This window comes from Schistocerca americana, unplaced genomic scaffold (genome assembly GCF_021461395.2).
Source record: "Schistocerca americana isolate TAMUIC-IGC-003095 unplaced genomic scaffold, iqSchAmer2.1 HiC_scaffold_139, whole genome shotgun sequence".
In the NCBI taxonomy this organism is placed as follows: domain Eukaryota; kingdom Metazoa; phylum Arthropoda; class Insecta; order Orthoptera; family Acrididae; genus Schistocerca; species Schistocerca americana.
Genome location: NW_025725470.1, coordinates 436,879 through 461,197, shown reverse-complemented (window position 1 = coordinate 461,197; position 24,319 = coordinate 436,879). Strand labels below are relative to the sequence as shown.

Below are 24,319 nucleotides of genomic sequence, written 5' to 3'. Positions count from 1 at the left end.
CCTCCAATGAGCCACGTCGTGTGTGGATCTGCTGCATGTCCCTTCGTTTTGCAAGTACCACATTTATTGAATTTTTGAGTTACGATGGCAACATCACTACAAGTTGTCTGTGAAGTAAGGTGCACACAAGCAGTTTCCGTGGTGTAGCGGTTATCACGTCTGCCTAACACGCAGAAGGTCCCCGGTTCGATCCCGGGCGGAAACACTTTTTCATCACTTTAAGCAAGACTTACTAACATGCATCTGCTACCATCTGTACCCGAAACCTTCGTAATCGCCTTCACGCGTCGGACCAGAGTGTCAATTGCTCACATCGAATAAGAAATTCATTTGATATTGACGGCGAGCTTTTTGCGCTGACTCAGCCACTGACGTGCGATCAGTTTGCACAATACGCTAGGGCTCGTCCGGGATTTGAACCCGGGACCTCCTGCACCCTAAGCAGGAATCATACCCCTAGACCAACGAGCCCTGTGACACGGCGAATGCCAATTGTTGCAGTCCCTAGATGTCGTCCAGGGTGCCCTGGAAGTCTCGTGTACGCTGGCGGGATGGGGGCGGCGCGAATTCCCGCAGTCGGCGGCCTTCCTGGGCTATTGGTACCTTCATGTAGAGCTGCCGCTGGGCTCGCACTGCCTGCTGCTGAGAAAGTGATTGCTTTTGCTGGTATGACTTGCAATAACGACTGCGTGAAACGCCGCTATCTCGTTAGGGGTGCTACGGCAGACACCCTCTCGAGCACCCCGAAGACTTCTTGAGCCCTCGGCTGTGATGGGTTCCAGGCTGACAAAAGAACTGTCGTGTGTGCATTCGCGGACTTGAGAAAGGCTGAGGCAAGTTCGAGTGAACAAGGATGGACTCCTCGGGTCCGTCGTTTCCGTAGTGTAGCGGTTATCACGTCTGCTTCACACGCAGAAGGTCCCCGGTTCGATCCCGGGCGGAAACAGTATTTTCTTGCCTATGTCGTATTGTCCTCCAATGAGCCACGTCGTGTGTGGATCTGCTGCATGTCCCTTCGTTTTGCAAGTACCACATTTATTGAATTTTTGAGTTACGATGGCAACATCACTACAAGTTGTCTGTGAAGTAAGGTGCACACAAGCAGTTTCCGTGGTGTAGCGGTTATCACGTCTGCCTAACACGCAGAAGGTCCCCGCTTCGATCCCGGGCGGAAACACTTTTTCATCACTTTAAGCAAGACTTACTAACATGCATCTGCTACCATCTGTACCCGAAACCTTCGTAATCGCCTTCACGCGTCGGACCAGAGTGTCAATTGCTCACATCGAATAAGAAATTCATTTGATATTGACGGCGAGCTTTTTGCGCTGACTCAGCCACTGACGTGCGATCAGTTTGCACAATACGCTAGGGCTCGTCCGGGATTTGAACCCGGGACCTCCTGCACCCTAAGCAGGAATCATACCCCTAGACCAACGAGCCCTGTGACACGGCGAATGCCAATTGTTGCAGTCCCTAGATGTCGTCCAGGGTGCCCTGGAAGTCTCGTGTACGCTGGCGGGATGGGGGCGGCGCGAATTCCCGCAGTCGGCGGCCTTCCTGGGCTATTGGTACCTTCATGTAGAGCTGCCGCTGGGCTCGCACTGCCTGCTGCTGAGAAAGTGATTGCTTTTGCTGGTATGACTTGCAATAACGACTGCGTGAAACGCCGCTATCTCGTTAGGGGTGCTACGGCAGACACCCTCTCGAGCACCCCGAAGACTTCTTGAGCCCTCGGCTGTGATGGGTTCCAGGCTGACAAAAGAACTGTCGTGTGTGCATTCGCGGACTTGAGAAAGGCTGAGGCAAGTTCGAGTGAACAAGGATGGACTCCTCGGGTCCGTCGTTTCCGTAGTGTAGCGGTTATCACGTCTGCTTCACACGCAGAAGGTCCCCGGTTCGATCCCGGGCGGGAACAGTATTTTCCTGCCTATGTCGTATTGTCCTCCAATGAGCCACGTCGTGTGTGGATCTGCTGCATGTCCCTTCGTTTTGCAAGTACCACATTTATTGAATTTTTGAGTTACGATGGCAACATCACTACAAGTTGTCTGTGAAGTAAGGTGCACACAAGCAGTTTCCGTGGTGTAGCGGTTATCACGTCTGCCTAACACGCAGAAGGTCCCCGGTTCGATCCCGGGCGGAAACACTTTTTCATCACTTTAAGCAAGACTTACTAACATGCATCTGCTACCATCTGTACCCGAAACCTTCGTAATCGCCTTCACGCGTCGGACCAGAGTGTCAATTGCTCACATCGAATAAGAAATTCATTTGATATTGACGGCGAGCTTTTTGCGCTGACTCAGCCACTGACGTGCGATCAGTTTGCACAATACGCTAGGGCTCGTCCGGGATTTGAACCCGGGACCTCCTGCACCCTAAGCAGGAATCATACCCCTAGACCAACGAGCCCTGTGACACGGCGAATGCCAATTGTTGCAGTCCCTAGATGTCGTCCAGGGTGCCCTGGAAGTCTCGTGTACGCTGGCGGGATGGGGGCGGCGCGAATTCCCGCAGTCGGCGGCCTTCCTGGGCTATTGGTACCTTCATGTAGAGCTGCCGCTGGGCTCGCACTGCCTGCTGCTGAGAAAGTGATTGCTTTTGCTGGTATGACTTGCAATAACGACTGCGTGAAACGCCGCTATCTCGTTAGGGGTGCTACGGCAGACACCCTCTCGAGCACCCCGAAGACTTCTTGAGCCCTCGGCTGTGATGGGTTCCAGGCTGACAAAAGAACTGTCGTGTGTGCATTCGCGGACTTGAGAAAGGCTGAGGCAAGTTCGAGTGAACAAGGATGGACTCCTCGGGTCCGTCGTTTCCGTAGTGTAGCGGTTATCACGTCTGCTTCACACGCAGAAGGTCCCCGGTTCGATCCCGGGCGGAAACAGTATTTTCTTGCCTATGTCGTATTGTCCTCCAATGAGCCACGTCGTGTGTGGATCTGCTGCATGTCCCTTCGTTTTGCAAGTACCACATTTATTGAATTTTTGAGTTACGATGGCAACATCACTACAAGTTGTCTGTGAAGTAAGGTGCACACAAGCAGTTTCCGTGGTGTAGCGGTTATCACGTCTGCCTAACACGCAGAAGGTCCCCGCTTCGATCCCGGGCGGAAACACTTTTTCATCACTTTAAGCAAGACTTACTAACATGCATCTGCTACCATCTGTACCCGAAACCTTCGTAATCGCCTTCACGCGTCGGACCAGAGTGTCAATTGCTCACATCGAATAAGAAATTCATTTGATATTGACGGCGAGCTTTTTGCGCTGACTCAGCCACTGACGTGCGATCAGTTTGCACAATACGCTAGGGCTCGTCCGGGATTTGAACCCGGGACCTCCTGCACCCTAAGCAGGAATCATACCCCTAGACCAACGAGCCCTGTGACACGGCGAATGCCAATTGTTGCAGTCCCTAGATGTCGTCCAGGGTGCCCTGGAAGTCTCGTGTACGCTGGCGGGATGGGGGCGGCGCGAATTCCCGCAGTCGGCGGCCTTCCTGGGCTATTGGTACCTTCATGTAGAGCTGCCGCTGGGCTCGCACTGCCTGCTGCTGAGAAAGTGATTGCTTTTGCTGGTATGACTTGCAATAACGACTGCGTGAAACGCCGCTATCTCGTTAGGGGTGCTACGGCAGACACCCTCTCGAGCACCCCGAAGACTTCTTGAGCCCTCGGCTGTGATGGGTTCCAGGCTGACAAAAGAACTGTCGTGTGTGCATTCGCGGACTTGAGAAAGGCTGAGGCAAGTTCGAGTGAACAAGGATGGACTCCTCGGGTCCGTCGTTTCCGTAGTGTAGCGGTTATCACGTCTGCTTCACACGCAGAAGGTCCCCGGTTCGATCCCGGGCGGCAACAGTATTTTCCTGCCTATGTCGTATTGTCCTCCAATGAGCCACGTCGTGTGTGGATCTGCTGCATGTCCCTTCGTTTTGCAAGTACCGCATTTATTGAATTTTTGAGTTACGATGGCAACATCAGTACAAGTTGTCTGTGAAGTAAGGTGCACACAAGCAGTTTCCGTGGTGTAGCGGTTATCACGTCTGCCTAACACGCAGAAGGTCCCCGCTTCGATCCCGGGCGGAAACACTTTTTCATCACTTTAAGCAAGACTTACTAACATGCATCTGCTACCATCTGTACCCGAAACCTTCGTAATCGCCTTCACGCGTCGGACCAGAGTGTCAATTGCTCACATCGAATAAGAAATTCATTTGATATTGACGGCGAGCTTTTTGCGCTGACTCAGCCACTGACGTGCGATCAGTTTGCACAAAACGCTAGGGCTCGTCCGGGATTTGAACCCGGGACCTCCTGCACCCTAAGCAGGAATCATACCCCTAGACCAACGAGCCCTGTGACACGGCGAATGCCAATTGTTGCAGTCCCTAGATGTCGTCCAGGGTGCCCTGGAAGTCTCGTGTACGCTGGCGGGATGGGGGCGGCGCGAATTCCCGCAGTCGGCGGCCTTCCTGGGCTATTGGTACCTTCATGTAGAGCTGCCGCTGGGCTCGCACTGCCTGCTGCTGAGAAAGTGATTGCTTTTGCTGGTATGACTTGCAATAACGACTGCGTGAAACGCCGCTATCTCGTTAGGGGTGCTACGGCAGACACCCTCTCGAGCACCCCGAAGACTTCTTGAGCCCTCGGCTGTGATGGGTTCCAGGCTGACAAAAGAACTGTCGTGTGTGCATTCGCGGACTTGAGAAAGGCTGAGGCAAGTTCGAGTGAACAAGGATGGACTCCTCGGGTCCGTCGTTTCCGTAGTGTAGCGGTTATCACGTCTGCTTCACACGCAGAAGGTCCCCGGTTCGATCCCGGGCGGAAACAGTATTTTCTTGCCTATGTCGTATTGTCCTCCAATGAGCCACGTCGTGTGTGGATCTGCTGCATGTCCCTTCGTTTTGCAAGTACCACATTTATTGAATTTTTGAGTTACGATGGCAACATCACTACAAGTTGTCTGTGAAGTAAGGTGCACACAAGCAGTTTCCGTGGTGTAGCGGTTATCACGTCTGCCTAACACGCAGAAGGTCCCCGGTTCGATCCCGGGCGGAAACACTTTTTCATCACTTTAAGCAAGACTTACTAACATGCATCTGCTACCATCTGTACCCGAAACCTTCGCAATCGCCTTCACGCGTCGGACCAGAGTGTCAATTGCTCACATCGAATAAGAAATTCATTTGATATTGACGGCGAGCTTTTTGCGCTGACTCAGCCACTGACGTGCGATCAGTTTGCACAAAACGCTAGGGCTCGTCCGGGATTTGAACCCGGGACCTCCTGCACCCTAAGCAGGAATCATACCCCTAGACCAACGAGCCCTGTGACACGGCGAATGCCAATTGTTGCAGTCCCTAGATGTCGTCCAGGGTGCCCTGGAAGTCTCGTGTACGCTGGCGGGATGGGGGCGGCGCGAATTCCCGCAGTCGGCGGCCTTCCTGGGCTATTGGTACCTTCATGTAGGGCTGCCGCTGGGCTCGCACTGCCTGCTGCTGAGAAAGTGATTGCTTTTGCTGGTATGACTTGCAATAACGACTGCGTGAAACGCCGCTATCTCGTTAGGGGTGCTACGGCAGACACCCTCTCGAGCACCCCGAAGACTTCTTGAGCCCTCGGCTGTGATGGGTTCCAGGCTGACAAAAGAACTGTCGTGTGTGCATTCGCGGACTTGAGAAAGGCTGAGGCAAGTTCGAGTGAACAAGGATGGACTCCTCGGGTCCGTCGTTTCCGTAGTGTAGCGGTTATCACGTCTGCTTCACACGCAGAAGGTCCCCGGTTCGATCCCGGGCGGAAACAGTATTTTCTTGCCTATGTCGTATTGTCCTCCAATGAGCCACGTCGTGTGTGGATCTGCTGCATGTCCCTTCGTTTTGCAAGTACCACATTTATTGAATTTTTGAGTTACGATGGCAACATCACTACAAGTTGTCTGTGAAGTAAGGTGCACACAAGCAGTTTCCGTGGTGTAGCGGTTATCACGTCTGCCTAACACGCAGAAGGTCCCCGCTTCGATCCCGGGCGGAAACACTTTTTCATCACTTTAAGCAAGACTTACTAACATGCATCTGCTACCATCTGTACCCGAAACCTTCGTAATCGCCTTCACGCGTCGGACCAGAGTGTCAATTGCTCACATCGAATAAGAAATTCATTTGATATTGACGGCGAGCTTTTTGCGCTGACTCAGCCACTGACGTGCGATCAGTTTGCACAATACGCTAGGGCTCGTCCGGGATTTGAACCCGGGACCTCCTGCACCCTAAGCAGGAATCATACCCCTAGACCAACGAGCCCTGTGACACGGCGAATGCCAATTGTTGCAGTCCCTAGATGTCGTCCAGGGTGCCCTGGAAGTCTCGTGTACGCTGGCGGGATGGGGGCGGCGCGAATTCCCGCAGTCGGCGGCCTTCCTGGGCTATTGGTACCTTCATGTAGAGCTGCCGCTGGGCTCGCACTGCCTGCTGCTGAGAAAGTGATTGCTTTTGCTGGTATGACTTGCAATAACGACTGCGTGAAACGCCGCTATCTCGTTAGGGGTGCTACGGCAGACACCCTCTCGAGCACCCCGAAGACTTCTTGAGCCCTCGGCTGTGATGGGTTCCAGGCTGACAAAAGAACTGTCGTGTGTGCATTCGCGGACTTGAGAAAGGCTGAGGCAAGTTCGAGTGAACAAGGATGGACTCCTCGGGTCCGTCGTTTCCGTAGTGTAGCGGTTATCACGTCTGCTTCACACGCAGAAGGTCCCCGGTTCGATCCCGGGCGGCAACAGTATTTTCCTGCCTATGTCGTATTGTCCTCCAATGAGCCACGTCGTGTGTGGATCTGCTGCATGTCCCTTCGTTTTGCAAGTACCGCATTTATTGAATTTTTGAGTTACGATGGCAACATCAGTACAAGTTGTCTGTGAAGTAAGGTGCACACAAGCAGTTTCCGTGGTGTAGCGGTTATCACGTCTGCCTAACACGCAGAAGGTCCCCGCTTCGATCCCGGGCGGAAACACTTTTTCATCACTTTAAGCAAGACTTACTAACATGCATCTGCTACCATCTGTACCCGAAACCTTCGTAATCGCCTTCACGCGTCGGACCAGAGTGTCAATTGCTCACATCGAATAAGAAATTCATTTGATATTGACGGCGAGCTTTTTGCGCTGACTCAGCCACTGACGTGCGATCAGTTTGCACAAAACGCTAGGGCTCGTCCGGGATTTGAACCCGGGACCTCCTGCACCCTAAGCAGGAATCATACCCCTAGACCAACGAGCCCTGTGACACGGCGAATGCCAATTGTTGCAGTCCCTAGATGTCGTCCAGGGTGCCCTGGAAGTCTCGTGTACGCTGGCGGGATGGGGGCGGCGCGAATTCCCGCAGTCGGCGGCCTTCCTGGGCTATTGGTACCTTCATGTAGAGCTGCCGCTGGGCTCGCACTGCCTGCTGCTGAGAAAGTGATTGCTTTTGCTGGTATGACTTGCAATAACGACTGCGTGAAACGCCGCTATCTCGTTAGGGGTGCTACGGCAGACACCCTCTCGAGCACCCCGAAGACTTCTTGAGCCCTCGGCTGTGATGGGTTCCAGGCTGACAAAAGAACTGTCGTGTGTGCATTCGCGGACTTGAGAAAGGCTGAGGCAAGTTCGAGTGAACAAGGATGGACTCCTCGGGTCCGTCGTTTCCGTAGTGTAGCGGTTATCACGTCTGCTTCACACGCAGAAGGTCCCCGGTTCGATCCCGGGCGGAAACAGTATTTTCTTGCCTATGTCGTATTGTCCTCCAATGAGCCACGTCGTGTGTGGATCTGCTGCATGTCCCTTCGTTTTGCAAGTACCACATTTATTGAATTTTTGAGTTACGATGGCAACATCACTACAAGTTGTCTGTGAAGTAAGGTGCACACAAGCAGTTTCCGTGGTGTAGCGGTTATCACGTCTGCCTAACACGCAGAAGGTCCCCGCTTCGATCCCGGGCGGAAACACTTTTTCATCACTTTAAGCAAGACTTACTAACATGCATCTGCTACCATCTGTACCCGAAACCTTCGTAATCGCCTTCACGCGTCGGACCAGAGTGTCAATTGCTCACATCGAATAAGAAATTCATTTGATATTGACGGCGAGCTTTTTGCGCTGACTCAGCCACTGACGTGCGATCAGTTTGCACAATACGCTAGGGCTCGTCCGGGATTTGAACCCGGGACCTCCTGCACCCTAAGCAGGAATCATACCCCTAGACCAACGAGCCCTGTGACACGGCGAATGCCAATTGTTGCAGTCCCTAGATGTCGTCCAGGGTGCCCTGGAAGTCTCGTGTACGCTGGCGGGATGGGGGCGGCGCGAATTCCCGCAGTCGGCGGCCTTCCTGGGCTATTGGTACCTTCATGTAGAGCTGCCGCTGGGCTCGCACTGCCTGCTGCTGAGAAAGTGATTGCTTTTGCTGGTATGACTTGCAATAACGACTGCGTGAAACGCCGCTATCTCGTTAGGGGTGCTACGGCAGACACCCTCTCGAGCACCCCGAAGACTTCTTGAGCCCTCGGCTGTGATGGGTTCCAGGCTGACAAAAGAACTGTCGTGTGTGCATTCGCGGACTAGAGAAAGGCTGAGGCAAGTTCGAGTGAACAAGGATGGACTCCTCGGGTCCGTCGTTTCCGTAGTGTAGCGGTTATCACGTCTGCTTCACACGCAGAAGGTCCCCGGTTCGATCCCGGGCGGCAACAGTATTTTCCTGCCTATGTCGTATTGTCCTCCAATGAGCCACGTCGTGTGTGGATCTGCTGCATGTCCCTTCGTTTTGCAAGTACCGCATTTATTGAATTTTTGAGTTACGATGGCAACATCAGTACAAGTTGTCTGTGAAGTAAGGTGCACACAAGCAGTTTCCGTGGTGTAGCGGTTATCACGTCTGCCTAACACGCAGAAGGTCCCCGCTTCGATCCCGGGCGGAAACACTTTTTCATCACTTTAAGCAAGACTTACTAACATGCATCTGCTACCATCTGTACCCGAAACCTTCGTAATCGCCTTCACGCGTCGGACCAGAGTGTCAATTGCTCACATCGAATAAGAAATTCATTTGATATTGACGGCGAGCTTTTCGCGCTGACTCAGCCACTGACGTGCGATCAGTTTGCACAAAACGCTAGGGCTCGTCCGGGATTTGAACCCGGGACCTCCTGCACCCTAAGCAGGAATCATACCCCTAGACCAACGAGCCCTGTGACACGGCGAATGCCAATTATTGCAGTCCCTAGATGTCGTCCAGGGTGCCCTGGAAGTCTCGTGTACGCTGGCGGGATGGGGGCGGCGCGAATTCCCGCAGTCGGCGGCCTTCCTGGGCTATTGGTACCTTCATGTAGAGCTGCCGCTGGGCTCGCACTGCCTGCTGCTGAGAAAGTGATTGCTTTTGCTGATATGACTTGCAATAACGACTGCGCGAAACGCCGCTATCTCGTTAGGGGTGCTACGGCAGACACCCTCTCGAGCACCCCGAAGACTTCTTGAGCCCTTGGCTGTGATGGGTTCCAGGCTGACAAAAGAACTGTCGTGTGTGCATTCGCGGACTTGAGAAAGGCTGAGGCAAGTTCGAGTGAACAAGGATGGACTCCTCGGGTCCGTCGTTTCCGTAGTGTAGCGGTTATCACGTCTGCTTCACACGCAGAAGGTCCCCGGTTCGATCCCGGGCGGAAACAGTATTTTCTTGCCTATGTCGTATTGTCCTCCAATGAGCCACGTCGTGTGTGGATCTGCTGCATGTCCCTTCGTTTTGCAAGTACCACATTTATTGAATTTTTGAGTTACGATGGCAACATCACTACAAGTTGTCTGTGAAGTAAGGTGCACACAAGCAGTTTCCGTGGTGTAGCGGTTATCACGTCTGCCTAACACGCAGAAGGTCCCCGCTTCGATCCCGGGCGGAAACACTTTTTCATCACTTTAAGCAAGACTTACTAACATGCATCTGCTACCATCTGTACCCGAAACCTTCGTAATCGCCTTCACGCGTCGGACCAGAGTGTCAATTGCTCACATCGAATAAGAAATTCATTTGATATTGACGGCGAGCTTTTTGCGCTGACTCAGCCACTGACGTGCGATCAGTTTGCACAATACGCTAGGGCTCGTCCGGGATTTGAACCCGGGACCTCCTGCACCCTAAGCAGGAATCATACCCCTAGACCAACGAGCCCTGTGACACGGCGAATGCCAATTGTTGCAGTCCCTAGATGTCGTCCAGGGTGCCCTGGAAGTCTCGTGTACGCTGGCGGGATGGGGGCGGCGCGAATTCCCGCAGTCGGCGGCCTTCCTGGGCTATTGGTACCTTCATGTAGAGCTGCCGCTGGGCTCGCACTGCCTGCTGCTGAGAAAGTGATTGCTTTTGCTGGTATGACTTGCAATAACGACTGCGTGAAACGCCGCTATCTCGTTAGGGGTGCTACGGCAGACACCCTCTCGAGCACCCCGAAGACTTCTTGAGCCCTTGGCTGTGATGGGTTCCAGGCTGACAAAAGAACTGTCGTGTGTGCATTCGCGGACTAGAGAAAGGCTGAGGCAAGTTCGAGTGAACAAGGATGGACTCCTCGGGTCCGTCGTTTCCGTAGTGTAGCGGTTATCACGTCTGCTTCACACGCAGAAGGTCCCCGGTTCGATCCCGGGCGGCAACAGTATTTTCCTGCCTATGTCGTATTGTCCTCCAATGAGCCACGTCGTGTGTGGATCTGCTGCATGTCCCTTCGTTTTGCAAGTACCGCATTTATTGAATTTTTGAGTTACGATGGCAACATCAGTACAAGTTGTCTGTGAAGTAAGGTGCACACAAGCAGTTTCCGTGGTGTAGCGGTTATCACGTCTGCCTAACACGCAGAAGGTCCCCGCTTCGATCCCGGGCGGAAACACTTTTTCATCACTTTAAGCAAGACTTACTAACATGCATCTGCTACCATCTGTACCCGAAACCTTCGTAATCGCCTTCACGCGTCGGACCAGAGTGTCAATTGCTCACATCGAATAAGAAATTCATTTGATATTGACGGCGAGCTTTTCGCGCTGACTCAGCCACTGACGTGCGATCAGTTTGCACAAAACGCTAGGGCTCGTCCGGGATTTGAACCCGGGACCTCCTGCACCCTAAGCAGGAATCATACCCCTAGACCAACGAGCCCTGTGACACGGCGAATGCCAATTATTGCAGTCCCTAGATGTCGTCCAGGGTGCCCTGGAAGTCTCGTGTACGCTGGCGGGATGGGGGCGGCGCGAATTCCCGCAGTCGGCGGCCTTCCTGGGCTATTGGTACCTTCATGTAGAGCTGCCGCTGGGCTCGCACTGCCTGCTGCTGAGAAAGTGATTGCTTTTGCTGATATGACTTGCAATAACGACTGCGCGAAACGCCGCTATCTCGTTAGGGGTGCTACGGCAGACACCCTCTCGAGCACCCCGAAGACTTCTTGAGCCCTTGGCTGTGATGGGTTCCAGGCTGACAAAAGAACTGTCGTGTGTGCATTCGCGGACTTGAGAAAGGCTGAGGCAAGTTCGAGTGAACAAGGATGGACTCCTCGGGTCCGTCGTTTCCGTAGTGTAGCGGTTATCACGTCTGCTTCACACGCAGAAGGTCCCCGGTTCGATCCCGGGCGGGAACAGTATTTTCCTGCCTATGTCGTATTGTCCTCCAATGAGCCACGTCGTGTGTGGATCTGCTGCATGTCCCTTCGTTTTGCAAGTACCACATTTATTGAATTTTTGAGTTACGATAGCAACATCACTACAAGTTGTCTGTGAAGTAAGGTGCACACAAGCAGTTTCCGTGGTGTAGCGGTTATCACGTCTGCCTAACACGCAGAAGGTCCCCGCTTCGATCCCGGGCGGAAACACTTTTTCATCACTTTAAGCAAGACTTACTAACATGCATCTGCTACCATCTGTACCCGAAACCTTCGTAATCGCCTTCACGCGTCGGACCAGAGTGTCAATTGCTCACATCGAATAAGAAATTCATTTGATATTGACGGCGAGCTTTTTGCGCTGACTCAGCCACTGACGTGCGATCAGTTTGCACAAAACGCTAGGGCTCGTCCGGGATTTGAACCCGGGACCTCCTGCACCCTAAGCAGGAATCATACCCCTAGACCAACGAGCCCTGTGACACGGCGAATGCCAATTGTTGCAGTCCCTAGATGTCGTCCAGGGTGCCCTGGAAGTCTCGTGTACGCTGGCGGGATGGGGGCGGCGCGAATTCCCGCAGTCGGCGGCCTTCCTGGGCTATTGGTACCTTCATGTAGAGCTGCCGCTGGGCTCGCACTGCCTGCTGCTGAGAAAGTGATTGCTTTTGCTGGTATGACTTGCAATAACGACTGCGTGAAACGCCGCTATCTCGTTAGGGGTGCTACGGCAGACACCCTCTCGAGCACCCCGAAGACTTCTTGAGCCCTCGGCTGTGATGGGTTCCAGGCTGACAAAAGAACTGTCGTGTGTGCATTCGCGGACTTGAGAAAGGCTGAGGCAAGTTCGAGTGAACAAGGATGGACTCCTCGGGTCCGTCGTTTCCGTAGTGTAGCGGTTATCACGTCTGCTTCACACGCAGAAGGTCCCCGGTTCGATCCCGGGCGGAAACAGTATTTTCTTGCCTATGTCGTATTGTCCTCCAATGAGCCACGTCGTGTGTGGATCTGCTGCATGTCCCTTCGTTTTGCAAGTACCACATTTATTGAATTTTTGAGTTACGATGGCAACATCAGTACAAGTTGTCTGTGAAGTAAGGTGCACACAAGCAGTTTCCGTGGTGTAGCGGTTATCACGTCTGCCTAACACGCAGAAGGTCCCCGCTTCGATCCCGGGCGGAAACACTTTTTCATCACTTTAAGCAAGACTTACTAACATGCATCTGCTACCATCTGTACCCGAAACCTTCGTAATCGCCTTCACGCGTCGGACCAGAGTGTCAATTGCTCACATCGAATAAGAAATTCATTTGATATTGACGGCGAGCTTTTTGCGCTGACTCAGCCACTGACGTGCGATCAGTTTGCACAATACGCTAGGGCTCGTCCGGGATTTGAACCCGGGACCTCCTGCACCCTAAGCAGGAATCATACCCCTAGACCAACGAGCCCTGTGACACGGCGAATGCCAATTGTTGCAGTCCCTAGATGTCGTCCAGGGTGCCCTGGAAGTCTCGTGTACGCTGGCGGGATGGGGGCGGCGCGAATTCCCGCAGTCGGCGGCCTTCCTGGGCTATTGGTACCTTCATGTAGAGCTGCCGCTGGGCTCGCACTGCCTGCTGCTGAGAAAGTGATTGCTTTTGCTGGTATGACTTGCAATAACGACTGCGTGAAACGCCGCTATCTCGTTAGGGGTGCTACGGCAGACACCCTCTCGAGCACCCCGAAGACTTCTTGAGCCCTCGGCTGTGATGGGTTCCAGGCTGACAAAAGAACTGTCGTGTGTGCATTCGCGGACTAGAGAAAGGCTGAGGCAAGTTCGAGTGAACAAGGATGGACTCCTCGGGTCCGTCGTTTCCGTAGTGTAGCGGTTATCACGTCTGCTTCACACGCAGAAGGTCCCCGGTTCGATCCCGGGCGGCAACAGTATTTTCCTGCCTATGTCGTATTGTCCTCCAATGAGCCACGTCGTGTGTGGATCTGCTGCATGTCCCTTCGTTTTGCAAGTACCGCATTTATTGAATTTTTGAGTTACGATGGCAACATCAGTACAAGTTGTCTGTGAAGTAAGGTGCACACAAGCAGTTTCCGTGGTGTAGCGGTTATCACGTCTGCCTAACACGCAGAAGGTCCCCGCTTCGATCCCGGGCGGAAACACTTTTTCATCACTTTAAGCAAGACTTACTAACATGCATCTGCTACCATCTGTACCCGAAACCTTCGTAATCGCCTTCACGCGTCGGACCAGAGTGTCAATTGCTCACATCGAATAAGAAATTCATTTGATATTGACGGCGAGCTTTTCGCGCTGACTCAGCCACTGACGTGCGATCAGTTTGCACAAAACGCTAGGGCTCGTCCGGGATTTGAACCCGGGACCTCCTGCACCCTAAGCAGGAATCATACCCCTAGACCAACGAGCCCTGTGACACGGCGAATGCCAATTATTGCAGTCCCTAGATGTCGTCCAGGGTGCCCTGGAAGTCTCGTGTACGCTGGCGGGATGGGGGCGGCGCGAATTCCCGCAGTCGGCGGCCTTCCTGGGCTATTGGTACCTTCATGTAGAGCTGCCGCTGGGCTCGCACTGCCTGCTGCTGAGAAAGTGATTGCTTTTGCTGATATGACTTGCAATAACGACTGCGCGAAACGCCGCTATCTCGTTAGGGGTGCTACGGCAGACACCCTCTCGAGCACCCCGAAGACTTCTTGAGCCCTTGGCTGTGATGGGTTCCAGGCTGACAAAAGAACTGTCGTGTGTGCATTCGCGGACTTGAGAAAGGCTGAGGCAAGTTCGAGTGAACAAGGATGGACTCCTCGGGTCCGTCGTTTCCGTAGTGTAGCGGTTATCACGTCTGCTTCACACGCAGAAGGTCCCCGGTTCGATCCCGGGCGGGAACAGTATTTTCCTGCCTATGTCGTATTGTCCTCCAATGAGCCACGTCGTGTGTGGATCTGCTGCATGTCCCTTCGTTTTGCAAGTACCACATTTATTGAATTTTTGAGTTACGATAGCAACATCACTACAAGTTGTCTGTGAAGTAAGGTGCACACAAGCAGTTTCCGTGGTGTAGCGGTTATCACGTCTGCCTAACACGCAGAAGGTCCCCGCTTCGATCCCGGGCGGAAACACTTTTTCATCACTTTAAGCAAGACTTACTAACATGCATCTGCTACCATCTGTACCCGAAACCTTCGTAATCGCCTTCACGCGTCGGACCAGAGTGTCAATTGCTCACATCGAATAAGAAATTCATTTGATATTGACGGCGAGCTTTTTGCGCTGACTCAGCCACTGACGTGCGATCAGTTTGCACAAAACGCTAGGGCTCGTCCGGGATTTGAACCCGGGACCTCCTGCACCCTAAGCAGGAATCATACCCCTAGACCAACGAGCCCTGTGACACGGCGAATGCCAATTGTTGCAGTCCCTAGATGTCGTCCAGGGTGCCCTGGAAGTCTCGTGTACGCTGGCGGGATGGGGGCGGCGCGAATTCCCGCAGTCGGCGGCCTTCCTGGGCTATTGGTACCTTCATGTAGAGCTGCCGCTGGGCTCGCACTGCCTGCTGCTGAGAAAGTGATTGCTTTTGCTGGTATGACTTGCAATAACGACTGCGTGAAACGCCGCTATCTCGTTAGGGGTGCTACGGCAGACACCCTCTCGAGCACCCCGAAGACTTCTTGAGCCCTCGGCTGTGATGGGTTCCAGGCTGACAAAAGAACTGTCGTGTGTGCATTCGCGGACTTGAGAAAGGCTGAGGCAAGTTCGAGTGAACAAGGATGGACTCCTCGGGTCCGTCGTTTCCGTAGTGTAGCGGTTATCACGTCTGCTTCACACGCAGAAGGTCCCCGGTTCGATCCCGGGCGGAAACAGTATTTTCTTGCCTATGTCGTATTGTCCTCCAATGAGCCACGTCGTGTGTGGATCTGCTGCATGTCCCTTCGTTTTGCAAGTACCACATTTATTGAATTTTTGAGTTACGATGGCAACATCAGTACAAGTTGTCTGTGAAGTAAGGTGCACACAAGCAGTTTCCGTGGTGTAGCGGTTATCACGTCTGCCTAACACGCAGAAGGTCCCCGCTTCGATCCCGGGCGGAAACACTTTTTCATCACTTTAAGCAAGACTTACTAACATGCATCTGCTACCATCTGTACCCGAAACCTTCGTAATCGCCTTCACGCGTCGGACCAGAGTGTCAATTGCTCACATCGAATAAGAAATTCATTTGATATTGACGGCGAGCTTTTTGCGCTGACTCAGCCACTGACGTGCGATCAGTTTGCACAATACGCTAGGGCTCGTCCGGGATTTGAACCCGGGACCTCCTGCACCCTAAGCAGGAATCATACCCCTAGACCAACGAGCCCTGTGACACGGCGAATGCCAATTGTTGCAGTCCCTAGATGTCGTCCAGGGTGCCCTGGAAGTCTCGTGTACGCTGGCGGGATGGGGGCGGCGCGAATTCCCGCAGTCGGCGGCCTTCCTGGGCTATTGGTACCTTCATGTAGAGCTGCCGCTGGGCTCGCACTGCCTGCTGCTGAGAAAGTGATTGCTTTTGCTGGTATGACTTGCAATAACGACTGCGTGAAACGCCGCTATCTCGTTAGGGGTGCTACGGCAGACACCCTCTCGAGCACCCCGAAGACTTCTTGAGCCCTCGGCTGTGATGGGTTCCAGGCTGACAAAAGAACTGTCGTGTGTGCATTCGCGGACTAGAGAAAGGCTGAGGCAAGTTCGAGTGAACAAGGATGGACTCCTCGGGTCCGTCGTTTCCGTAGTGTAGCGGTTATCACGTCTGCTTCACACGCAGAAGGTCCCCGGTTCGATCCCGGGCGGCAACAGTATTTTCCTGCCTATGTCGTATTGTCCTCCAATGAGCCACGTCGTGTGTGGATCTGCTGCATGTCCCTTCGTTTTGCAAGTACCGCATTTATTGAATTTTTGAGTTACGATGGCAACATCAGTACAAGTTGTCTGTGAAGTAAGGTGCACACAAGCAGTTTCCGTGGTGTAGCGGTTATCACGTCTGCCTAACACGCAGAAGGTCCCCGCTTCGATCCCGGGCGGAAACACTTTTTCATCACTTTAAGCAAGACTTACTAACATGCATCTGCTACCATCTGTACCCGAAACCTTCGTAATCGCCTTCACGCGTCGGACCAGAGTGTCAATTGCTCACATCGAATAAGAAATTCATTTGATATTGACGGCGAGCTTTTCGCGCTGACTCAGCCACTGACGTGCGATCAGTTTGCACAAAACGCTAGGGCTCGTCCGGGATTTGAACCCGGGACCTCCTGCACCCTAAGCAGGAATCATACCCCTAGACCAACGAGCCCTGTGACACGGCGAATGCCAATTATTGCAGTCCCTAGATGTCGTCCAGGGTGCCCTGGAAGTCTCGTGTACGCTGGCGGGATGGGGGCGGCGCGAATTCCCGCAGTCGGCGGCCTTCCTGGGCTATTGGTACCTTCATGTAGAGCTGCCGCTGGGCTCGCACTGCCTGCTGCTGAGAAAGTGATTGCTTTTGCTGATATGACTTGCAATAACGACTGCGCGAAACGCCGCTATCTCGTTAGGGGTGCTACGGCAGACACCCTCTCGAGCACCCCGAAGACTTCTTGAGCCCTTGGCTGTGATGGGTTCCAGGCTGACAAAAGAACTGTCGTGTGTGCATTCGCGGACTTGAGAAAGGCTGAGGCAAGTTCGAGTGAACAAGGATGGACTCCTCGGGTCCGTCGTTTCCGTAGTGTAGCGGTTATCACGTCTGCTTCACACGCAGAAGGTCCCCGGTTCGATCCCGGGCGGAAACAGTATTTTCTTGCCTATGTCGTATTGTCCTCCAATGAGCCACGTCGTGTGTGGATCTGCTGCATGTCCCTTCGTTTTGCAAGTACCACATTTATTGAATTTTTGAGTTACGATGGCAACATCACTACAAGTTGTCTGTGAAGTAAGGTGCACACAAGCAGTTTCCGTGGTGTAGCGGTTATCACGTCTGCCTAACACGCAGAAGGTCCCCGCTTCGATCCCGGGCGGAAACACTTTTTCATCACTTTAAGCAAGACTTACTAACATGCATCTGCTACCATCTGTACCCGAAACCTTCGTAATCGCCTTCACGCGTCGGACCAGAGTGTCAATTGCTCACATCGAATAAGAAATTCATTTGATATTGACGGCGAGCTTTTTGCGCTGACTCAGCCACTGACGTGCGATCAGTTTGCACAAAACGCTAGGGCTCGTCCGGGATTTGAACCCGGGACCTCCTGCACCCTAAGCAGGAATCATACCCCTAGACCAACGAGCCCTGTGACACGGCGAATGCCAATTGTTGCAGTCCCTAGATGTCGTCCAGGGTGCCCTGGAAGTCTCGTGTACGCTGGCGGGATGGGGGCGGCGCGAATTCCCGCAGTCGGCGGCCTTCCTGGGCTATTGGTACCTTCATGTAGAGCTGCCGCTGGGCTCGCACTGCCTGCTGCTGAGAAAGTGATTGCTTTTGCTGGTATGACTTGCAATAACGACTGCGTGAAACGCCGCTATCTCGTTAGGGGTGCTACGGCAGACACCCTCTCGAGCACCCCGAAGACTTCTTGAGCCCTCGGCTGTGATGGGTTCCAGGCTGACAAAAGAACTGTCGTGTGTGCATTCGCGGACTTGAGAAAGGCTGAGGCAAGTTCGAGTGAACAAGGATGGACTCCTCGGGTCCGTCGTTTCCGTAGTGTAGCGGTTATCACGTCTGCTTCACACGCAGAAGGTCCCCGGTTCGATCCCGGGCGGAAACAGTATTTTCTTGCCTATGTCGTATTGTCCTCCAATGAGCCACGTCGTGTGTGGATCTGCTGCATGTCCCTTCGTTTTGCAAGTACCACATTTATTGAATTTTTGAGTTACGATGGCAACATCACTACAAGTTGTCTGTGAAGTAAGGTGCACACAAGCAGTTTCCGTGGTGTAGCGGTTATCACGTCTGCCTAACACGCAGAAGGTCCCCGCTTCGATCCCGGGCGGAAACACTTTTTCATCACTTTAAGCAAGACTTACTAACATGCATCTGCTACCATCTGTACCCGAAACCTTCGTAATCGCCTTCACGCGTCGGACCAGAGTGTCAATTGCTCACATCGAATAAGAAATTCATTTGATATTGACGGCGAGCTTTTTGCGCTGACTCAGCCACTGACGTGCGATCAGTTTGCACAATACGCTAGGGCTCGTCCGGGATTTGAACCCGGGACCTCCTGCACCCTAAGCAGGAATCATACCCCTAGACCAACGAGCCCTGTGACACGGCGAATGCCAATTGTTGCAGTCCCTAGATGTCGTCCAGGGTGCCCTGGAAGTCTCGTGTACGCTGGCGGGATGGGGGCGGCGCGAATTCCCGCAGTCGGCGGCCTTCCTGGGCTATTGGTACCTTCATGTAGAGCTGCCGCTGGGCTCGCACTGCCTGCTGCTGAGAAAGTGATTGCTTTTGCTGGTATGACTTGCAATAACGACTGCGTGAAACGCCGCTATCTCGTTAGGGGTGCTACGGCAGACACCCTCTCGAGCACCCCGAAGACTTCTTGAGCCCTCGGCTGTGATGGGTTCCAGGCTGACAAAAGAACTGTCGTGTGTGCATTCGCGGACTAGAGAAAGGCTGAGGCAAGTTCGAGTGAACAAGGATGGACTCCTCGGGTCCGTCGTTTCCGTAGTGTAGCGGTTATCACGTCTGCTTCACACGCAGAAGGTCCCCGGTTCGATCCCGGGCGGCAACAGTATTTTCCTGCCTATGTCGTATTGTCCTCCAATGAGCCACGTCGTGTGTGGATCTGCTGCATGTCCCTTCGTTTTGCAAGTACCGCATTTATTGAATTTTTGAGTTACGATGGCAACATCAGTACAAGTTGTCTGTGAAGTAAGGTGCACACAAGCAGTTTCCGTGGTGTAGCGGTTATCACGTCTGCCTAACACGCAGAAGGTCCCCGCTTCGATCCCGGGCGGAAACACTTTTTCATCACTTTAAGCAAGACTTACTAACATGCATCTGCTACCATCTGTACCCGAAACCTTCGTAATCGCCTTCACGCGTCGGACCAGAGTGTCAATTGCTCACATCGAATAAGAAATTCATTTGATATTGACGGCGAGCTTTTCGCGCTGACTCAGCCACTGACGTGCGATCAGTTTGCACAAAACGCTAGGGCTCGTCCGGGATTTGAACCCGGGACCTCCTGCACCCTAAGCAGGAATCATACCCCTAGACCAACGAGCCCTGTGACACGGCGAATGCCAATTATTGCAGTCCCTAGATGTCGTCCAGGGTGCCCTGGAAGTCTCGTGTACGCTGGCGGGATGGGGGCGGCGCGAATTCCCGCAGTCGGCGGCCTTCCTGGGCTATTGGTACCTTCATGTAGAGCTGCCGCTGGGCTCGCACTGCCTGCTGCTGAGAAAGTGATTGCTTTTGCTGATATGACTTGCAATAACGACTGCGCGAAACGCCGCTATCTCGTTAGGGGTGCTACGGCAGACACCCTCTCGAGCACCCCGAAGACTTCTTGAGCCCTTGGCTGTGATGGGTTCCAGGCTGACAAAAGAACTGTCGTGTGTGCATTCGCGGACTTGAGAAAGGCTGAGGCAAGTTCGAGTGAACAAGGATGGACTCCTCGGGTCCGTCGTTTCCGTAGTGTAGCGGTTATCACGTCTGCTTCACACGCAGAAGGTCCCCGGTTCGATCCCGGGCGGAAACAGTATTTTCTTGCCTATGTCGTATTGTCCTCCAATGAGCCACGTCGTGTGTGGATCTGCTGCATGTCCCTTCGTTTTGCAAGTACCACATTTATTGAATTTTTGAGTTACGATGGCAACATCACTACAAGTTGTCTGTGAAGTAAGGTGCACACAAGCAGTTTCCGTGGTGTAGCGGTTATCACGTCTGCCTAACACGCAGAAGGTCCCCGCTTCGATCCCGGGCGGAAACACTTTTTCATCACTTTAAGCAAGACTTACTAACATGCATCTGCTACCATCTGTACCCGAAACCTTCGTAATCGCCTTCACGCGTCGGACCAGAGTGTCAATTGCTCACATCGAATAAGAAATTCATTTGATATTGACGGCGAGCTTTTTGCGCTGACTCAGCCACTGACGTGCGATCAGTTTGCACAATACGCTAGGGCTCGTCCGGGATTTGAACCCGGGACCTCCTGCACCCTAAGCAGGAATCATACCCCTAGACCAACGAGCCCTGTGACACGGCGAATGCCAATTGTTGCAGTCCCTAGATGTCGTCCAGGGTGCCCTGGAAGTCTCGTGTACGCTGGCGGGATGGGGGCGGCGCGAATTCCCGCAGTCGGCGGCCTTCCTGGGCTATTGGTACCTTCATGTAGAGCTGCCGCTGGGCTCGCACTGCCTGCTGCTGAGAAAGTGATTGCTTTTGCTGGTATGACTTGCAATAACGACTGCGTGAAACGCCGCTATCTCGTTAGGGGTGCTACGGCAGACACCCTCTCGAGCACCCCGAAGACTTCTTGAGCCCTCGGCTGTGATGGGTTCCAGGCTGACAAAAGAACTGTCGTGTGTGCATTCGCGGACTAGAGAAAGGCTGAGGCAAGTTCGAGTGAACAAGGATGGACTCCTCGGGTCCGTCGTTTCCGTAGTGTAGCGGTTATCACGTCTGCTTCACACGCAGAAGGTCCCCGGTTCGATCCCGGGCAGCAACAGTATTTTCCTGCCTATGTCGTATTGTCCTCCAATGAGCCACGTCGTGTGTGGATCTGCTGCATGTCCCTTCGTTTTGCAAGTACCGCATTTATTGAATTTTTGAGTTACGATGGCAACATCAGTACAAGTTGTCTGTGAAGTAAGGTGCACACAAGCAGTTTCCGTGGTGTAGCGGTTATCACGTCTGCCTAACACGCAGAAGGTCCCCGCTTCGATCCCGGGCGGAAACACTTTTTCATCACTTTAAGCAAGACTTACTAACATGCATCTGCTACCATCTGTACCCGAAACCTTCGTAATCGCCTTCACGCGTCGGACCAGAGTGTCAATTGCTCACATCGAATAAGAAATTCATTTGATATTGACGGCGAGCTTTTCGCGCTGACTCAGCCACTGACGTGCGATCAGTTTGCACAAAACGCTAGGGCTCGTCCGGGATTTGAACCCGGGACCTCCTGCACCCTAAGCAGGAATCATACCCCTAGACCAACGAGCCCTGTGACACGGCGAATGCCAATTATTGCAGTCCCTAGATGTCGTCCAGGGTGCCCTGGAAGTCTCGTGTACGCTGGCGGGATGGGGGCGGCGCGAATTCCCGCAGTCGGCGGCCTTCCTGGGCTATTGGTACCTTCATGTAGAGCTGCCGCTGGGCTCGCACTGCCTGCTGCTGAGAAAGTGATTGCTTTTGCTGATATGACTTGCAATAACGACTGCGCGAAACGCCGCTATCTCGTTAGGGGTGCTACGGCAGACACCCTCTCGAGCACCCCGAAGACTTCTTGAGCCCTTGGCTGTGATGGGTTCCAGGCTGACAAAAGAACTGTCGTGTGTGCATTCGCGGACTTGAGAAAGGCTGAGGCAAGTTCGAGTGAACAAGGATGGACTCCTCGGGTCCGTCGTTTCCGTAGTGTAGCGGTTATCACGTCTGCTTCATACGCGGAAGGTCCCCGGTTCGATCCCGGGCGGGAACAGTATTTTCCTGCCTATGTCGTATTGTCCTCCAATGAGCCACGTCGTGTGTGGATCTGCTGCATGTCCCTTCGTTTTGCAAGTACCACATTTATTGAATTTTTGAGTTACGATAGCAACATCACTACAAGTTGTCTGTGAAGTAAGGTGCACACAAGCAGTTTCCGTGGTGTAGCGGTTATCACGTCTGCCTAACACGCAGAAGGTCCCCGCTTCGATCCCGGGCGGAAACACTTTTTCATCACTTTAAGCAAGACTTACTAACATGCATCTGCTACCATCTGTACCCGAAACCTTCGTAATCGCCTTCACGCGTCGGACCAGAGTGTCAATTGCTCACATCGAATAAGAAATTCATTTGATATTGACGGCGAGCTTTTTGCGCTGACTCAGCCACTGACGTGCGATCAGTTTGCACAAAACGCTAGGGCTCGTCCGGGATTTGAACCCGGGACCTCCTGCACCCTAAGCAGGAATCATACCCCTAGACCAACGAGCCCTGTGACACGGCGAATGCCAATTGTTGCAGTCCCTAGATGTCGTCCAGGGTGCCCTGGAAGTCTCGTGTACGCTGGCGGGATGGGGGCGGCGCGAATTCCCGCAGTCGGCGGCCTTCCTGGGCTATTGGTACCTTCATGTAGAGCTGCCGCTGGGCTCGCACTGCCTGCTGCTGAGAAAGTGATTGCTTTTGCTGGTATGACTTGCAATAACGACTGCGTGAAACGCCGCTATCTCGTTAGGGGTGCTACGGCAGACACCCTCTCGAGCACCCCGAAGACTTCTTGAGCCCTCGGCTGTGATGGGTTCCAGGCTGACAAAAGAACTGTCGTGTGTGCATTCGCGGACTTGAGAAAGGCTGAGGCAAGTTCGAGTGAACAAGGATGGACTCCTCGGGTCCGTCGTTTCCGTAGTGTAGCGGTTATCACGTCTGCTTCACACGCAGAAGGTCCCCGGTTCGATCCCGGGCGGAAACAGTATTTTCTTGCCTATGTCGTATTGTCCTCCAATGAGCCACGTCGTGTGTGGATCTGCTGCATGTCCCTTCGTTTTGCAAGTACCACATTTATTGAATTTTTGAGTTACGATGGCAACATCACTACAAGTTGTCTGTGAAGTAAGGTGCACACAAGCAGTTTCCGTGGTGTAGCGGTTATCACGTCTGCCTAACACGCAGAAGGTCCCCGCTTCGATCCCGGGCGGAAACACTTTTTCATCACTTTAAGCAAGACTTACTAACATGCATCTGCTACCATCTGTACCCGAAACCTTCGTAATCGCCTTCACGCGTCGGACCAGAGTGTCAATTGCTCACATCGAATAAGAAATTCATTTGATATTGACGGCGAGCTTTTTGCGCTGACTCAGCCACTGACGTGCGATCAGTTTGCACAATACGCTAGGGCTCGTCCGGGATTTGAACCCGGGACCTCCTGCACCCTAAGCAGGAATCATACCCCTAGACCAACGAGCCCTGTGACACGGCGAATGCCAATTGTTGCAGTCCCTAGATGTCGTCCAGGGTGCCCTGGAAGTCTCGTGTACGCTGGCGGGATGGGGGCGGCGCGAATTCCCGCAGTCGGCGGCCTTCCTGGGCTATTGGTACCTTCATGTAGAGCTGCCGCTGGGCTCGCACTGCCTGCTGCTGAGAAAGTGATTGCTTTTGCTGGTATGACTTGCAATAACGACTGCGTGAAACGCCGCTATCTCGTTAGGGGTGCTACGGCAGACACCCTCTCGAGCACCCCGAAGACTTCTTGAGCCCTCGGCTGTGATGGGTTCCAGGCTGACAAAAGAACTGTCGTGTGTGCATTCGCGGACTAGAGAAAGGCTGAGGCAAGTTCGAGTGAACAAGGATGGACTCCTCGGGTCCGTCGTTTCCGTAGTTTAGCGGTTATCACGTCTGCTTCACACGCAGAAGGTCCCCGGTTCGATCCCGGGCGGGAACAGTATTTTCTTGCCTATGTCGTACTGTCCTCCAATGAGCCACGTCG

At 53.3% G+C, this 24,319-nt stretch overlaps 75 non-coding genes across 75 annotated transcripts; 50 read left to right on the top strand and 25 right to left on the bottom strand.

The window, feature by feature from the left end:
• The first annotated feature begins 132 nt into the window (after positions 1 to 132).
• On the top strand, positions 133 to 205 carry Trnav-aac. Its single transcript has one exon. It is a non-coding gene; the product is annotated as a tRNA-Val (tRNA).
• A 194-nt stretch (positions 206 to 399) lies between these two features.
• Positions 400 to 471, bottom strand: Trnap-agg. The gene has a single exon. It is a non-coding gene; the product is annotated as a tRNA-Pro (tRNA).
• A 402-nt stretch (positions 472 to 873) lies between these two features.
• Trnav-cac lies at positions 874 to 946 on the top strand. Its single transcript has one exon. It is a non-coding gene; the product is annotated as a tRNA-Val (tRNA).
• A 158-nt stretch (positions 947 to 1,104) lies between these two features.
• Positions 1,105 to 1,177, top strand: Trnav-aac. The gene has a single exon. It is a non-coding gene; the product is annotated as a tRNA-Val (tRNA).
• Positions 1,178 to 1,371: 194 nt separating this feature from the next.
• Positions 1,372 to 1,443, bottom strand: Trnap-agg. Its single transcript has one exon. It is a non-coding gene; the product is annotated as a tRNA-Pro (tRNA).
• Positions 1,444 to 1,845: 402 nt separating this feature from the next.
• Positions 1,846 to 1,918, top strand: Trnav-cac. Its single transcript has one exon. It is a non-coding gene; the product is annotated as a tRNA-Val (tRNA).
• A 158-nt stretch (positions 1,919 to 2,076) lies between these two features.
• Trnav-aac lies at positions 2,077 to 2,149 on the top strand. The gene has a single exon. It is a non-coding gene; the product is annotated as a tRNA-Val (tRNA).
• Positions 2,150 to 2,343: 194 nt separating this feature from the next.
• Positions 2,344 to 2,415, bottom strand: Trnap-agg. Its single transcript has one exon. It is a non-coding gene; the product is annotated as a tRNA-Pro (tRNA).
• Positions 2,416 to 2,817: 402 nt separating this feature from the next.
• On the top strand, positions 2,818 to 2,890 carry Trnav-cac. The gene has a single exon. It is a non-coding gene; the product is annotated as a tRNA-Val (tRNA).
• A 158-nt stretch (positions 2,891 to 3,048) lies between these two features.
• Trnav-aac lies at positions 3,049 to 3,121 on the top strand. The gene has a single exon. It is a non-coding gene; the product is annotated as a tRNA-Val (tRNA).
• A 194-nt stretch (positions 3,122 to 3,315) lies between these two features.
• Trnap-agg lies at positions 3,316 to 3,387 on the bottom strand. Its single transcript has one exon. It is a non-coding gene; the product is annotated as a tRNA-Pro (tRNA).
• Positions 3,388 to 3,789: 402 nt separating this feature from the next.
• Positions 3,790 to 3,862, top strand: Trnav-cac. The gene has a single exon. It is a non-coding gene; the product is annotated as a tRNA-Val (tRNA).
• A 158-nt stretch (positions 3,863 to 4,020) lies between these two features.
• On the top strand, positions 4,021 to 4,093 carry Trnav-aac. The gene has a single exon. It is a non-coding gene; the product is annotated as a tRNA-Val (tRNA).
• Positions 4,094 to 4,287: 194 nt separating this feature from the next.
• Positions 4,288 to 4,359, bottom strand: Trnap-agg. The gene has a single exon. It is a non-coding gene; the product is annotated as a tRNA-Pro (tRNA).
• Positions 4,360 to 4,761: 402 nt separating this feature from the next.
• Positions 4,762 to 4,834, top strand: Trnav-cac. The gene has a single exon. It is a non-coding gene; the product is annotated as a tRNA-Val (tRNA).
• Positions 4,835 to 4,992: 158 nt separating this feature from the next.
• Trnav-aac lies at positions 4,993 to 5,065 on the top strand. The gene has a single exon. It is a non-coding gene; the product is annotated as a tRNA-Val (tRNA).
• A 194-nt stretch (positions 5,066 to 5,259) lies between these two features.
• Positions 5,260 to 5,331, bottom strand: Trnap-agg. The gene has a single exon. It is a non-coding gene; the product is annotated as a tRNA-Pro (tRNA).
• A 402-nt stretch (positions 5,332 to 5,733) lies between these two features.
• Trnav-cac lies at positions 5,734 to 5,806 on the top strand. Its single transcript has one exon. It is a non-coding gene; the product is annotated as a tRNA-Val (tRNA).
• Positions 5,807 to 5,964: 158 nt separating this feature from the next.
• Positions 5,965 to 6,037, top strand: Trnav-aac. The gene has a single exon. It is a non-coding gene; the product is annotated as a tRNA-Val (tRNA).
• A 194-nt stretch (positions 6,038 to 6,231) lies between these two features.
• Positions 6,232 to 6,303, bottom strand: Trnap-agg. Its single transcript has one exon. It is a non-coding gene; the product is annotated as a tRNA-Pro (tRNA).
• Positions 6,304 to 6,705: 402 nt separating this feature from the next.
• Trnav-cac lies at positions 6,706 to 6,778 on the top strand. Its single transcript has one exon. It is a non-coding gene; the product is annotated as a tRNA-Val (tRNA).
• A 158-nt stretch (positions 6,779 to 6,936) lies between these two features.
• On the top strand, positions 6,937 to 7,009 carry Trnav-aac. Its single transcript has one exon. It is a non-coding gene; the product is annotated as a tRNA-Val (tRNA).
• A 194-nt stretch (positions 7,010 to 7,203) lies between these two features.
• Positions 7,204 to 7,275, bottom strand: Trnap-agg. The gene has a single exon. It is a non-coding gene; the product is annotated as a tRNA-Pro (tRNA).
• A 402-nt stretch (positions 7,276 to 7,677) lies between these two features.
• Trnav-cac lies at positions 7,678 to 7,750 on the top strand. The gene has a single exon. It is a non-coding gene; the product is annotated as a tRNA-Val (tRNA).
• Positions 7,751 to 7,908: 158 nt separating this feature from the next.
• Positions 7,909 to 7,981, top strand: Trnav-aac. The gene has a single exon. It is a non-coding gene; the product is annotated as a tRNA-Val (tRNA).
• Positions 7,982 to 8,175: 194 nt separating this feature from the next.
• Trnap-agg lies at positions 8,176 to 8,247 on the bottom strand. The gene has a single exon. It is a non-coding gene; the product is annotated as a tRNA-Pro (tRNA).
• A 402-nt stretch (positions 8,248 to 8,649) lies between these two features.
• Positions 8,650 to 8,722, top strand: Trnav-cac. The gene has a single exon. It is a non-coding gene; the product is annotated as a tRNA-Val (tRNA).
• A 158-nt stretch (positions 8,723 to 8,880) lies between these two features.
• Trnav-aac lies at positions 8,881 to 8,953 on the top strand. The gene has a single exon. It is a non-coding gene; the product is annotated as a tRNA-Val (tRNA).
• Positions 8,954 to 9,147: 194 nt separating this feature from the next.
• On the bottom strand, positions 9,148 to 9,219 carry Trnap-agg. Its single transcript has one exon. It is a non-coding gene; the product is annotated as a tRNA-Pro (tRNA).
• A 402-nt stretch (positions 9,220 to 9,621) lies between these two features.
• On the top strand, positions 9,622 to 9,694 carry Trnav-cac. Its single transcript has one exon. It is a non-coding gene; the product is annotated as a tRNA-Val (tRNA).
• Positions 9,695 to 9,852: 158 nt separating this feature from the next.
• Positions 9,853 to 9,925, top strand: Trnav-aac. Its single transcript has one exon. It is a non-coding gene; the product is annotated as a tRNA-Val (tRNA).
• A 194-nt stretch (positions 9,926 to 10,119) lies between these two features.
• Positions 10,120 to 10,191, bottom strand: Trnap-agg. Its single transcript has one exon. It is a non-coding gene; the product is annotated as a tRNA-Pro (tRNA).
• A 402-nt stretch (positions 10,192 to 10,593) lies between these two features.
• Trnav-cac lies at positions 10,594 to 10,666 on the top strand. Its single transcript has one exon. It is a non-coding gene; the product is annotated as a tRNA-Val (tRNA).
• A 158-nt stretch (positions 10,667 to 10,824) lies between these two features.
• Positions 10,825 to 10,897, top strand: Trnav-aac. The gene has a single exon. It is a non-coding gene; the product is annotated as a tRNA-Val (tRNA).
• A 194-nt stretch (positions 10,898 to 11,091) lies between these two features.
• Positions 11,092 to 11,163, bottom strand: Trnap-agg. Its single transcript has one exon. It is a non-coding gene; the product is annotated as a tRNA-Pro (tRNA).
• A 402-nt stretch (positions 11,164 to 11,565) lies between these two features.
• Trnav-cac lies at positions 11,566 to 11,638 on the top strand. Its single transcript has one exon. It is a non-coding gene; the product is annotated as a tRNA-Val (tRNA).
• A 158-nt stretch (positions 11,639 to 11,796) lies between these two features.
• Positions 11,797 to 11,869, top strand: Trnav-aac. The gene has a single exon. It is a non-coding gene; the product is annotated as a tRNA-Val (tRNA).
• Positions 11,870 to 12,063: 194 nt separating this feature from the next.
• On the bottom strand, positions 12,064 to 12,135 carry Trnap-agg. The gene has a single exon. It is a non-coding gene; the product is annotated as a tRNA-Pro (tRNA).
• Positions 12,136 to 12,537: 402 nt separating this feature from the next.
• Positions 12,538 to 12,610, top strand: Trnav-cac. Its single transcript has one exon. It is a non-coding gene; the product is annotated as a tRNA-Val (tRNA).
• A 158-nt stretch (positions 12,611 to 12,768) lies between these two features.
• Trnav-aac lies at positions 12,769 to 12,841 on the top strand. Its single transcript has one exon. It is a non-coding gene; the product is annotated as a tRNA-Val (tRNA).
• Positions 12,842 to 13,035: 194 nt separating this feature from the next.
• On the bottom strand, positions 13,036 to 13,107 carry Trnap-agg. Its single transcript has one exon. It is a non-coding gene; the product is annotated as a tRNA-Pro (tRNA).
• Positions 13,108 to 13,509: 402 nt separating this feature from the next.
• On the top strand, positions 13,510 to 13,582 carry Trnav-cac. Its single transcript has one exon. It is a non-coding gene; the product is annotated as a tRNA-Val (tRNA).
• Positions 13,583 to 13,740: 158 nt separating this feature from the next.
• Trnav-aac lies at positions 13,741 to 13,813 on the top strand. Its single transcript has one exon. It is a non-coding gene; the product is annotated as a tRNA-Val (tRNA).
• A 194-nt stretch (positions 13,814 to 14,007) lies between these two features.
• Positions 14,008 to 14,079, bottom strand: Trnap-agg. The gene has a single exon. It is a non-coding gene; the product is annotated as a tRNA-Pro (tRNA).
• A 402-nt stretch (positions 14,080 to 14,481) lies between these two features.
• On the top strand, positions 14,482 to 14,554 carry Trnav-cac. The gene has a single exon. It is a non-coding gene; the product is annotated as a tRNA-Val (tRNA).
• Positions 14,555 to 14,712: 158 nt separating this feature from the next.
• Positions 14,713 to 14,785, top strand: Trnav-aac. The gene has a single exon. It is a non-coding gene; the product is annotated as a tRNA-Val (tRNA).
• A 194-nt stretch (positions 14,786 to 14,979) lies between these two features.
• Positions 14,980 to 15,051, bottom strand: Trnap-agg. The gene has a single exon. It is a non-coding gene; the product is annotated as a tRNA-Pro (tRNA).
• A 402-nt stretch (positions 15,052 to 15,453) lies between these two features.
• Trnav-cac lies at positions 15,454 to 15,526 on the top strand. Its single transcript has one exon. It is a non-coding gene; the product is annotated as a tRNA-Val (tRNA).
• Positions 15,527 to 15,684: 158 nt separating this feature from the next.
• Trnav-aac lies at positions 15,685 to 15,757 on the top strand. Its single transcript has one exon. It is a non-coding gene; the product is annotated as a tRNA-Val (tRNA).
• Positions 15,758 to 15,951: 194 nt separating this feature from the next.
• Positions 15,952 to 16,023, bottom strand: Trnap-agg. Its single transcript has one exon. It is a non-coding gene; the product is annotated as a tRNA-Pro (tRNA).
• Positions 16,024 to 16,425: 402 nt separating this feature from the next.
• On the top strand, positions 16,426 to 16,498 carry Trnav-cac. Its single transcript has one exon. It is a non-coding gene; the product is annotated as a tRNA-Val (tRNA).
• A 158-nt stretch (positions 16,499 to 16,656) lies between these two features.
• Positions 16,657 to 16,729, top strand: Trnav-aac. Its single transcript has one exon. It is a non-coding gene; the product is annotated as a tRNA-Val (tRNA).
• Positions 16,730 to 16,923: 194 nt separating this feature from the next.
• Trnap-agg lies at positions 16,924 to 16,995 on the bottom strand. The gene has a single exon. It is a non-coding gene; the product is annotated as a tRNA-Pro (tRNA).
• Positions 16,996 to 17,397: 402 nt separating this feature from the next.
• Trnav-cac lies at positions 17,398 to 17,470 on the top strand. The gene has a single exon. It is a non-coding gene; the product is annotated as a tRNA-Val (tRNA).
• A 158-nt stretch (positions 17,471 to 17,628) lies between these two features.
• On the top strand, positions 17,629 to 17,701 carry Trnav-aac. Its single transcript has one exon. It is a non-coding gene; the product is annotated as a tRNA-Val (tRNA).
• A 194-nt stretch (positions 17,702 to 17,895) lies between these two features.
• Trnap-agg lies at positions 17,896 to 17,967 on the bottom strand. Its single transcript has one exon. It is a non-coding gene; the product is annotated as a tRNA-Pro (tRNA).
• A 402-nt stretch (positions 17,968 to 18,369) lies between these two features.
• Trnav-cac lies at positions 18,370 to 18,442 on the top strand. Its single transcript has one exon. It is a non-coding gene; the product is annotated as a tRNA-Val (tRNA).
• Positions 18,443 to 18,600: 158 nt separating this feature from the next.
• On the top strand, positions 18,601 to 18,673 carry Trnav-aac. The gene has a single exon. It is a non-coding gene; the product is annotated as a tRNA-Val (tRNA).
• A 194-nt stretch (positions 18,674 to 18,867) lies between these two features.
• On the bottom strand, positions 18,868 to 18,939 carry Trnap-agg. Its single transcript has one exon. It is a non-coding gene; the product is annotated as a tRNA-Pro (tRNA).
• Positions 18,940 to 19,341: 402 nt separating this feature from the next.
• Positions 19,342 to 19,414, top strand: Trnav-cac. The gene has a single exon. It is a non-coding gene; the product is annotated as a tRNA-Val (tRNA).
• Positions 19,415 to 19,572: 158 nt separating this feature from the next.
• On the top strand, positions 19,573 to 19,645 carry Trnav-aac. The gene has a single exon. It is a non-coding gene; the product is annotated as a tRNA-Val (tRNA).
• Positions 19,646 to 19,839: 194 nt separating this feature from the next.
• Trnap-agg lies at positions 19,840 to 19,911 on the bottom strand. Its single transcript has one exon. It is a non-coding gene; the product is annotated as a tRNA-Pro (tRNA).
• A 402-nt stretch (positions 19,912 to 20,313) lies between these two features.
• Positions 20,314 to 20,386, top strand: Trnav-cac. Its single transcript has one exon. It is a non-coding gene; the product is annotated as a tRNA-Val (tRNA).
• Positions 20,387 to 20,544: 158 nt separating this feature from the next.
• On the top strand, positions 20,545 to 20,617 carry Trnav-aac. Its single transcript has one exon. It is a non-coding gene; the product is annotated as a tRNA-Val (tRNA).
• Positions 20,618 to 20,811: 194 nt separating this feature from the next.
• Positions 20,812 to 20,883, bottom strand: Trnap-agg. The gene has a single exon. It is a non-coding gene; the product is annotated as a tRNA-Pro (tRNA).
• Positions 20,884 to 21,285: 402 nt separating this feature from the next.
• Positions 21,286 to 21,358, top strand: Trnav-cac. The gene has a single exon. It is a non-coding gene; the product is annotated as a tRNA-Val (tRNA).
• A 158-nt stretch (positions 21,359 to 21,516) lies between these two features.
• Positions 21,517 to 21,589, top strand: Trnav-aac. The gene has a single exon. It is a non-coding gene; the product is annotated as a tRNA-Val (tRNA).
• Positions 21,590 to 21,783: 194 nt separating this feature from the next.
• On the bottom strand, positions 21,784 to 21,855 carry Trnap-agg. The gene has a single exon. It is a non-coding gene; the product is annotated as a tRNA-Pro (tRNA).
• A 402-nt stretch (positions 21,856 to 22,257) lies between these two features.
• Positions 22,258 to 22,330, top strand: Trnam-cau. Its single transcript has one exon. It is a non-coding gene; the product is annotated as a tRNA-Met (tRNA).
• Positions 22,331 to 22,488: 158 nt separating this feature from the next.
• Positions 22,489 to 22,561, top strand: Trnav-aac. Its single transcript has one exon. It is a non-coding gene; the product is annotated as a tRNA-Val (tRNA).
• A 194-nt stretch (positions 22,562 to 22,755) lies between these two features.
• Positions 22,756 to 22,827, bottom strand: Trnap-agg. Its single transcript has one exon. It is a non-coding gene; the product is annotated as a tRNA-Pro (tRNA).
• Positions 22,828 to 23,229: 402 nt separating this feature from the next.
• Positions 23,230 to 23,302, top strand: Trnav-cac. The gene has a single exon. It is a non-coding gene; the product is annotated as a tRNA-Val (tRNA).
• Positions 23,303 to 23,460: 158 nt separating this feature from the next.
• Trnav-aac lies at positions 23,461 to 23,533 on the top strand. Its single transcript has one exon. It is a non-coding gene; the product is annotated as a tRNA-Val (tRNA).
• Positions 23,534 to 23,727: 194 nt separating this feature from the next.
• On the bottom strand, positions 23,728 to 23,799 carry Trnap-agg. Its single transcript has one exon. It is a non-coding gene; the product is annotated as a tRNA-Pro (tRNA).
• Positions 23,800 to 24,201: 402 nt separating this feature from the next.
• On the top strand, positions 24,202 to 24,274 carry Trnav-cac. Its single transcript has one exon. It is a non-coding gene; the product is annotated as a tRNA-Val (tRNA).
• The last annotated feature ends 45 nt before the right edge of the window (positions 24,275 to 24,319 follow it).